Source organism: Quercus suber, unplaced genomic scaffold, assembly GCF_002906115.3.
Source record: "Quercus suber isolate HL8 unplaced genomic scaffold, Cork oak 2.0 scaffold_612, whole genome shotgun sequence".
In the NCBI taxonomy this organism is placed as follows: domain Eukaryota; kingdom Viridiplantae; phylum Streptophyta; class Magnoliopsida; order Fagales; family Fagaceae; genus Quercus; species Quercus suber.
In genome coordinates, this window is record NW_027070055.1 from 311,462 (window position 1) to 321,033 (window position 9,572).

Here is a 9,572-nt window from a genome sequence, read left to right on the forward strand (position 1 = left end):
GTTGTTGTTTTTCCTCAAAAACCACGTTTTCAATATCGATTTCAGTTTTGACGTCAGTATTAGAAGCCAGGTGCCATGTGGAGTGGCAATTGTTTTGGAGTGAGAGTTTGGATTCACATTGTAGGTCTTGGGTTGAAGATGAAGTGTGAGACTCAAAGAATCTTATCATTGAATCTTCTTCCTCATCGTCGTCATCATCTTCTTCTTCTTCTTTATCATGATATTCTTCTTCTTGTCGTTGGGGTTCTGTGTGCTCTAAAAAANCAAAAAAAAAAATTATTATTGCTTTTAATGTCCATTGAATTTAAAACATAATATAACAATTTATTTAAACATAACCATGTTAATTTATAGTTAAACATAACAATGTGTTATTTATATATGAAATAATAATGGCTTATGTTCAATTCATTTAACACATATTCTTTTCACTATCTATGCACTTAACACTAATATACTAGAAACTTTAACGCTTGAATTAAGTTCTTGCAATGATTTTTTTTAGAGAACATCATTAAATGAAGAATTATCAAAGAAAAAGTTATGGAAAAAATACGAATAAGTGTAAATTGACTATGTAATACATGGATTATATTCCAACTTATAATTTGTCTAGATGCTTATTCCAGCTCCTACTGGGATCAAGATTTCATATAGCTTTTCTTGGATTTTACATCCTATTTTATTATTTATTTTTTTTACTTCCATCTTTTTATTTCCAACCATGGAGATTAACCCCATAGATCATAAAACACTGAGATTTACCAATCAAATTTAATATGATGAAGTTGGTTGCAATGGTTTTTGAGTAATATATTATATATATATAGACACACACATGACACACTAGCTTATAATAAGTACTAACGCACAAAAATATTAAACAATAATTAAAAAAAAATTCAATAATTTTGCCAATATTTTGCCAATGGAAGGCATATATGACTAAACAATCTCAGGAGAAATAGAAAAAAAGGATTTACAAAGAGGGAATTTTACAATCATATAAGCAACGGGGTCTTTACAAAAACGCAGGCAAGAAAATGCTTCTGAACTCGTTCCATTTTAAGATATTTACTAAAATTTACAAGATACTCATCACTGGTCAAACCAAGATCTCCACACAATGTTTTTCAGTGACTTTTTTCTCATAACCTCCCAATTCTTATCCCATAGTCAGATTTTCAGGCAAGTCCCTCACAATTCTCATATTCTCACCCACAACTCCCTTAGGCAATGGCCTCAAATTTGACTTCTCTACATGACCTAGTTGTTGTTTTTCCTCAAAAACCACGTTTTCAAAGATGGAGCACACGGAACCCCAAAGACAAGAAGAAGAATATCATAATAAAGAAGAATAAAAAGAAGAAGAAGAAAAAGCTCTAAACTATAAGTAATTGATGCAGTTGTCTAAGGCCCTAAATAGAATGAAAAAAAACTCCGTAGATTTTAATTTAATTAAGCCCAAATATCAGCCAATAAATAAAATAAATTTTTTTATCAAATGACAAAAAAGAAAAGTAAAAAGATAGAGAAGTGTTTTTTTTATACAACTTTTACAACAAATTCTAAGTAACAAGTTGTTACAGACTGTTATTGATTTCAAAAAATAATTTTAGTAGTGAGTTCAAATTAAAACCAGTAACAAAATATTGTAAATATAACACTTTTTAAAAAAAAATGCCCAAAAAAAATTATAACATTTTTCACAATACTTGAGTTGCAAATTTTTACTAATTTCACCTAGATTCACCACTAACATCACTCTTTTACTTACCACTGTCAATCTACCACATCAATAGATGTGAAAATTTTGTTAAATTTTTTGTATTTATAGACTTTCTATAAAATAAAATAAAAAATTCTACGTGATTCATGTTAATTAGTAATAATTTTGCATATAAAACAATATATTAGAGTTTAAGTAACATTTAATTTTTTTTAAAGTTATATCTAAATATATAAAACGTCTTAATTTGAGTTTTCACCTGAGACCCCTAAATGCATCAAACCGTCACTGAGAAGAAGATGATGAAGAAAACACATTGATAAGATTCTTTAAGTCTCGCACTTCATCCAAAATCTCACTCCAAAAGAATCACCGCTCCACATGGCACCTAGCTTCTGATATCAAAGTTGAAATCGAAACCTATAATGAAAACACCAATTGGATCAAGTTGCGGGTAAGATTGTGAGAATTGCAAGGGACTTGCCTGAAAAGTTGACTTTGGGAAAGGTATTGGGTGGTTACGAGAAAAGGCTTAGTGCAAAACGGTGTGTGGAGATGTTGGATTTGATGAGTAAAGAGGATCTTGTAATTGGTTAATTCCTTTTTTACTTTGAATAAAGCGGGTTGAAGTAAGAGCACTTGCTTGTTGTTCCTCACACGTGTTTAGTAATACCATCCGATCTTGGGGATTTTAAAAGATGCATTTAATGAAGTGCTATATGAACCTCCTTAGGGGTTGGAATAAACATCTAGACAAATTACAAACTTGGAAGAAGATGATCCACCGTCTTAACATAGTTCTTATTGTTGCCTACATAATTTTCATTTCGAATATAATAGTTCTTAATATAAACTTAATCGTATTTTGTTTTCTTTGAAAATTTTCATTTACATGATATTTTCTATAATAAAAATCATTGGATAAACTATGGTTTATGAGTAAAAATTTCTGGTATTTCTAGTGTTAAGTGCGTAGCATAGTTCAAAAGAATATGTGTTCAATTACACCGAACATAATAGTTATTAATTACTTCCATTTTTTTAAGAAAGAAATACTTCTACACTTTGATAACACATGATTATGTTTAAATGTATTTTTATGTTAAATATATTTTTTTATATAAAATATAAATTTTATTCTAACTTAATCTAAATATAAGTGTGTGTATATATATATATATATATCTTATATTTACAAAAGTAAAACAAAGAAAAAAAAATATTTGTTATCGATAATTTTAATTCCATCTTTATACACGCTTAATGCTTTGTGTATTGTATGTGGATATTGTGTATGTATGGGGGTGTCAAATGTTATGACGTGACTCAGTGATAGGAATTTTCGTATCATTTTTTTACATGATAAATTGATAATTGATTAGATCGATTCGAATAATGGTTTTTTAACAAATATGTTATGCGATCTGCACCCGTCAAGGTATATGATTTTACCTATTGAGTTTCTCAAAAAAAAAAAAAAAAGATTTTACTTATTGCCGTGACCATTGGTTGATGAGTTCACATGAATAACTTTTTTTTATTCAAAAAAAAAAAAAAAAAAGAGGTTTCTTTGAAATATTGGGCAAAACAAAAACAATAGAAATAGGGTCTGGGTCTATGGCTATGGCCACAATTGGTCAGACTATATACTAATCGGTCAGGTCTGGTACCCTGTGATCATAGACCATTATTGATACTGCTAGTCATCATTCCAAATGGGCCCCCCCAGATTCTTCTTGTTCATCGAATTTCCATATCAGTCCCTCGTCTACATGACATAAATGACCTTTCACAAGGGTGTTAAAGTAATTTCAGTAGGTAGACAGCATCATAAATTCACAGTTTTCAAATACTTTATGGAAAAAAAATTAACAAAATGATGAGATGATGACATAACCTGTTATATAGCGGGCCAACCCTAAGATAGGTACATGATGTGGTGGTCCGGGTCGGACCAGGGATCGGGTTCTTTAACTGTGAGTTCAGTGGGGTCCATCCATATCTTAGGACTCAGGTTTACGCGGCCGAGAGTCGGATTCTATAATCTTGATGATCATTTTTTTTTTTTTTTTGAGAATATCCTGATGATCATATTGATAGTAGAGTTTATAAAAAAAACAAAAATTTGATAAAATATAGTAATTCGTGAGTGAGTGGTACGTAATAAAATAATATTAATAGTAGGTTTTGCTAAAAATGAGTGAAATATTGTCAATTTAACGGTTGAAAAAATTGTTATGATTTATAATTTTTTGTTAAAATATAAAATTTATGTTTTAAGTTTCATTATAATTCATTTCATTCTCTTTCTTTTCAGTGTTTTAAATTTTAAGTTTATTTAATTGAAGACTTTTAGTTAATTCATATTAGTTTTTTTTAAATAGAAAATACAGTTAATCATTAATTGGATTTTTATTTAATATAAAAATTTTGAAGAAAAAAAAAGGACAATCAGCCATGATATATAACGAAAATACTTTAATTAAATAAATATAAATTTAGAGAACTAAAATAAATAAAACTAAAATTAGAAAACTAAATAAATTTTGATAAAACAGTAAATTTTGATTTTTTTTTTTTTTTTGGATGTGTATATACACTTTATACTGTTGATGAAGATGATGATGAGTCATGATGGTACAGATGAGCTGAGCTATACAGAAATGGTCCGTGATCTTTCTCAGTTCTAATAACTCTTCCATTTTAGTAAGAAACAAGTAGGCCCGACAAGGCCACTAACTAAACGGTACCTTTAATTTTTTTTTTTTTTAAAAAAAAAAATCAACGTTACTATATGGTTTTGGTGACTTGGGTCTGTTTATTATTTGTGCTTACTCAGCTTGTTGTACATGGCTACCAAAAGTTACCCTAGTTGTTGTGTTGGTTGGATTAATGGGTCTCTCGGCTTGGCTTACAAGTTTCAACTAGTTTTATTTTTTTTCTTTTTAAAAGCCAAAGAAGATAATTTTATACTAGTTTTTCTCATGCCAACGGACAGTTTATTCTTAACCCATTAGATGATTTTTTTTTAAAATATTATATGATAATTCATAAAAACATACACATGTATTATTTAAATAAGCTAAATGAGTCGTTAACTGAGTTTTTTTTTTTTTTTTTTTTGAAAGGGAGTCGTTAACTGAGTTATGTAACAAAAGATATACATGAACGATTTTATGAATCTTGACTGGTAAATTTTTTTCACATCTGAATTATCAAGGACTAATAAAAAAGAAACTTTCAAAAGTGAAACAAAATGAACTATAAAAGGTTTTGCTTGGTTGCATCCTCTTCTTGTTAGATTGTGAGTTGCTTTGTTTGCTTCTTTGAAACTGTGCTCCAGCCTGTAATCTTGAATAGCTTAGAGCATAAACTTGCAGTCTATTACAAAAATCTAAGTTAGTTTGTTAATATTACTAGTACTATCAGCATAATGTCAATCACTACTTCTTAAACTTCCAATTTGATGTTGAACAAATGGTACAAACTTTTCTTGAGTAAAGAGGCTGTTTGAAGTTTGCACGTAAGAAATTCAAGAAGTAGAAAAGTATTAATAGAAATCATATGAGCCAATGATTGAATCGCATGAATATTGGTCACTTGAAGTAGATGCAAGGTTCAAAACTCTGCCTTTGCCTATGACATATGCCACTTTTTGAGCAAATTCCTTCGTTTATGCCCCAAATTAATTGGTTTTGCTATTTATAATAATTTTCTTCTCATTATAAATTTTAACTTAAATAAAGTCTGAATAATATCTGGGATGTCTCCTAGAGACTTTAGGATTTGATTTTGCAATTTTTTTCAATTATGCATATTTTGGTGATTTTCAAGCCTAATTTTGTGCCTAACACAAATTAGGGTTTTTAGTGTCTCCTAGTTGCATTTGGAATGAAGTTGGTAGCGTTAGGGTTTCTTTTCCTATTTAAGAACATTGCAACCTCCAAGACAATTAAATTTTGACTTGATAAAATTTCAAAGAGTTTTCTCTATTATTTTTTCTAGTGGATTTTGGAAGTTTTCCTTATTGATACAAGCAACCCCTTGCATATGAATTTAATGGTTATTATCTTGAAGTAAATATGTTTTGCTTCTTGTGGCTTTCCGCTTGCGTCACAATTTCATAATAACTATTTCGATTTCAAGTTCTTTAGCAATCATTAGTTTGTCTCTCAGCCATAAAATAGTTAAAACTCATTGCCATACCGATAAAACGTGAAAATTGCCATATCTAATTGCCTTCGTCATCTAGGATAAGCTCTCCTCCACCCACTATCCATAGGTTTTGGATTAAAAGCTCTTCATTTGCGTGAAGTAACTTTGAACCAACCCAAAGGGTGGTTTCATCCATTTTGACGTGGACTTTGTATGTGTATTTTGTGGGGGGAGGGTGGCACTAAAAGAAAATAGATCGAATAACTCTGGTGGACACACTCCTCATGCAGGTTACAGGTACTTCTTGGAAGGTTACATTATTAATTTCTATGAAACTAGTAAGACCATAGACTAAAAAGTACACGCCCATGGTAAGTTTAGTTCTTAAAATGTGAGTAGCTATCATAGAGCTAGGAAAGAAGATTCCAATTCTAAATGACTCTCGGCTTTTGACTAATTTCATAAATACAAGGCAAAAAAAGGAAAAGAAAAAAGAAAGATTGAATCAATTCGCAAATGATTAAAAAAGAAGATTTTAGGATTTCAAGATTGGAAACATAATCAAATGTGAAGAATGTTGAATGGTATTGCATGAAATTCGACTATTCAAGATTGACGAGATTATGTATATACGTGGAATCTAATGTCACCAGTAATACTGTTTGCTTGATTGAGAAAATGATTTGCTCGAGCGTGCTCAGGTTGCACTTCTTGAAATAGCTTCAACTTTAACTTATTCTTTAGTAGAAGACAAATTAAGTATTACAACCCAATTTCATATTACATTGTATACTATTGTGCGTGCCCAATACCAAAGCCCGTTGGGCTGGGCCTCACTTGGACTCACAACTTATTTGTATGGTGGACTTGGATTTCCTACTCTGGGTCGTTCTTTTCGCTAAGACTTAATGTCCTCTCTGTTCTTTCCTCGTGGGTCTGGGTCACCTTCTCTCTCTGCTCACTCTCTGCATACACTCTTCTTACCGTCCATTCTCTAACCCCTCTCTTCTCAAAACTTCCTGTATTTATAGTCCATAGTTTAGTGGAGATGTCATAATTACTTGTCAACGAGTGCAACCGGCGGTCCACTATTATTGATCGTAAGTGGGTGGTCAGGTAGGAGTGGGAAATTGTGAGGGTGGCATTGGAACTTGGTTCCCACCTCTACGATAGTTCTCGGTAGCGATGGCTCTCCGAGGTACGGCCCGGTAGGTACAGTGCGGGGCTTCTCGAGAGTCAAATATCTGTCACTGCCTGGGAAGGTGTTGCCGAGAAACGATGAAGAGGCAAGGCTCGGGCTTGCAGTACGCGTGGCCCGGGGTGGGCTGCCGGGTATAAGGAGATTGGCCTCATGGGCCATATACCCAGGCCAAGGTCCAAGGCCCAATATAGGGTACGACGCGGGGGCCGTACAATAGCCCCCCCCCTGATTCGCTCCCCATTCTCGGGGGTGAATCAAGGGTCGCAGGGGGTAGAAACCCGTCTGGGAAGTCGAAGGGTCGGTGCTCGGTTGTTGATGGGGGCATTAATGCGTCTCAAAAGACGCGATTGGAGTTGACTGACGACCTGTCCGTCATTACTGTCTGACGGTTCGTGAACTGAGGCGTTACGCGTGTGGTAGTTGAGGCGACGGTCCGCGTGTTTTCCCGCCAGTGGATTATTTAATGCTTCTCATTTCACTCTCCATGCTTATAAATAGTCCCTCTAGTCTCTGGTTCTCACTTTTGCATTCCTCATTTTACAATATTTCACTCTGCCGAGCATCCCTCCTTCGTGGTTCTTCCCCTGGCCCAAAACACACTTCCTCCTTAGAGCCCTCAGTAAGTTCCTCTCCTTCTTCTCATTTTTCTGTTTAGCCAGTTCAGTCGATTCTTTGGTAATCGTAGCATTTCTTTTCTCAATTTTCTTTGAAAAACACTCGCTTTGAAAAATGAGTTATTCTCACCTCCTTTCCACCGAGCATGCTTTGGCTAGATTTAGGGAGGCCTATAACGTTCCTAACGACGTAGACATTGCCTATTGCAATATGAGTGATATTGACATCCAGAGGCGCCGTAGTGTAAACACGGTGTTCTTTCCCTTGATGGCCATTTTAGAGGGTGGGCTTAGGTTCCCGGTTGACCCTCTTATTCTTAGTACCCTTAGATTTTACGGTCTTTGTCCCGACCAACTCCCTCCCAACTTTTACCGGGTAGTGAATTGTGTGAGTAGGTTGAACCAGTTGTACGGGCTGCAACTAAATCACTATGACATCAATCAGATGTATAGTCTGTGCGGTAATATTCAGTCGGACTATTATCTAAAGACTAGGGATGTAAGGGTACGGCTTATTTCATGCCTACCAGACTCAAACCGAAATTCGGCCAAAGATTTCGTTCGAGTGAGCGGCAATTGGTTTGCCGAGGAGATCCCCTGTGCACTTTCGCCGCGCGACGTTGGTCGGTGACGAACTTTTATTTACTTTTGTCTCTTTTGGTTTTGGTCTGGTTATGTTGTCACTAACCCTTGTTTCCTCTGTGCAGAGAGCAAAAGATTCAAGCCGGACCTTAGAGTGGTGCACGTTCGAGACCTGAATTTCGTGCTCAGGTCGGAAATCTTCGTTCACTCGGACGGACAACTCCGAGCGTCTCACCTTATTCTCCGTGTCAATCCCGTCTACTCAACTTGGCAGCCATTCAGCCAAGCTTTACTAGTTGACAGCCCTCTCCTCTCATATATCGACGTCCGGCACGCGAACTTCTTCCCACCAAGACTAACCGTAGGCGAGGCACGTGATCTTGGCCCCCAGTACATTTGTTCGGACGAACGGCAGCCCATCCGTGACGAGTCAGCCGAACGTGTATCTGCCGAGCGTAAGAGACGCGCCCACGAGCAAATCCAACAAGCTCCTGCTCAGCCCGAGAGAACCGTAGAGCCCGAGGCTCCTGTTCGGGAGGCAGAGGGTGCAGCCGCAGATCCAACTGATTCTTCTGAAACAGGATCCGGCCAAGGCTACACCATGGTGGCTAGGAGGAAGATGACGATCGACCGCTTTGTCCCGAGTGCCCGGCCTGCCGTACAGCAACAACCAACCCCCCGCCAGGATACTTCGCCCCCCGCTATCCCGTCAACCCGAGTTCGAAAAAGGCCGCGCACAACCGACCAAACTCAGACGGGCTCGGGCAACGTGCCCCCGCGACCTTCGGCTGGTATTGTCATCTGGGAACCGGTGGCGCAGACCAGGATCGATCTGGCATCTACTTCCCGTGCTCCGGCGGCATGGCGGCCCTCCTTCAATCTTGGCGGCGAGCCTTTTCCATCTACAACCAGTGCCCGAGTATGGGACAAAGGTTATGGTGGCCGCGTGGCGCAGAGTCTGGCGTGCGGCATCCTCTTGCCCGAGGACCTGCATGCTTTCACGGAATCGACGGACGAGTCTCTGGGAAGGCGTTTGCAGTGGCACACCATAGCGGTAACTGTTTTACTTCTCTTTATGATTCTCGGCTTTCTATTTGCCCATGCATGTGTACTTTCCATTTTTCCTCACAAAGTGAATGTTGTGTGGTCAGGCTGCGCAAATGTCGTATGTCGTGGACGGGAGGATGAAGGAGCTGGCCGAGGAGGTTGAGCGGGAGAAGGCTCTGAAGGATGTAGCTGAGGCCATGGCGAAGGAGAAGTCGATAATAGCCGAGGAGGCAGAGAATAAAAT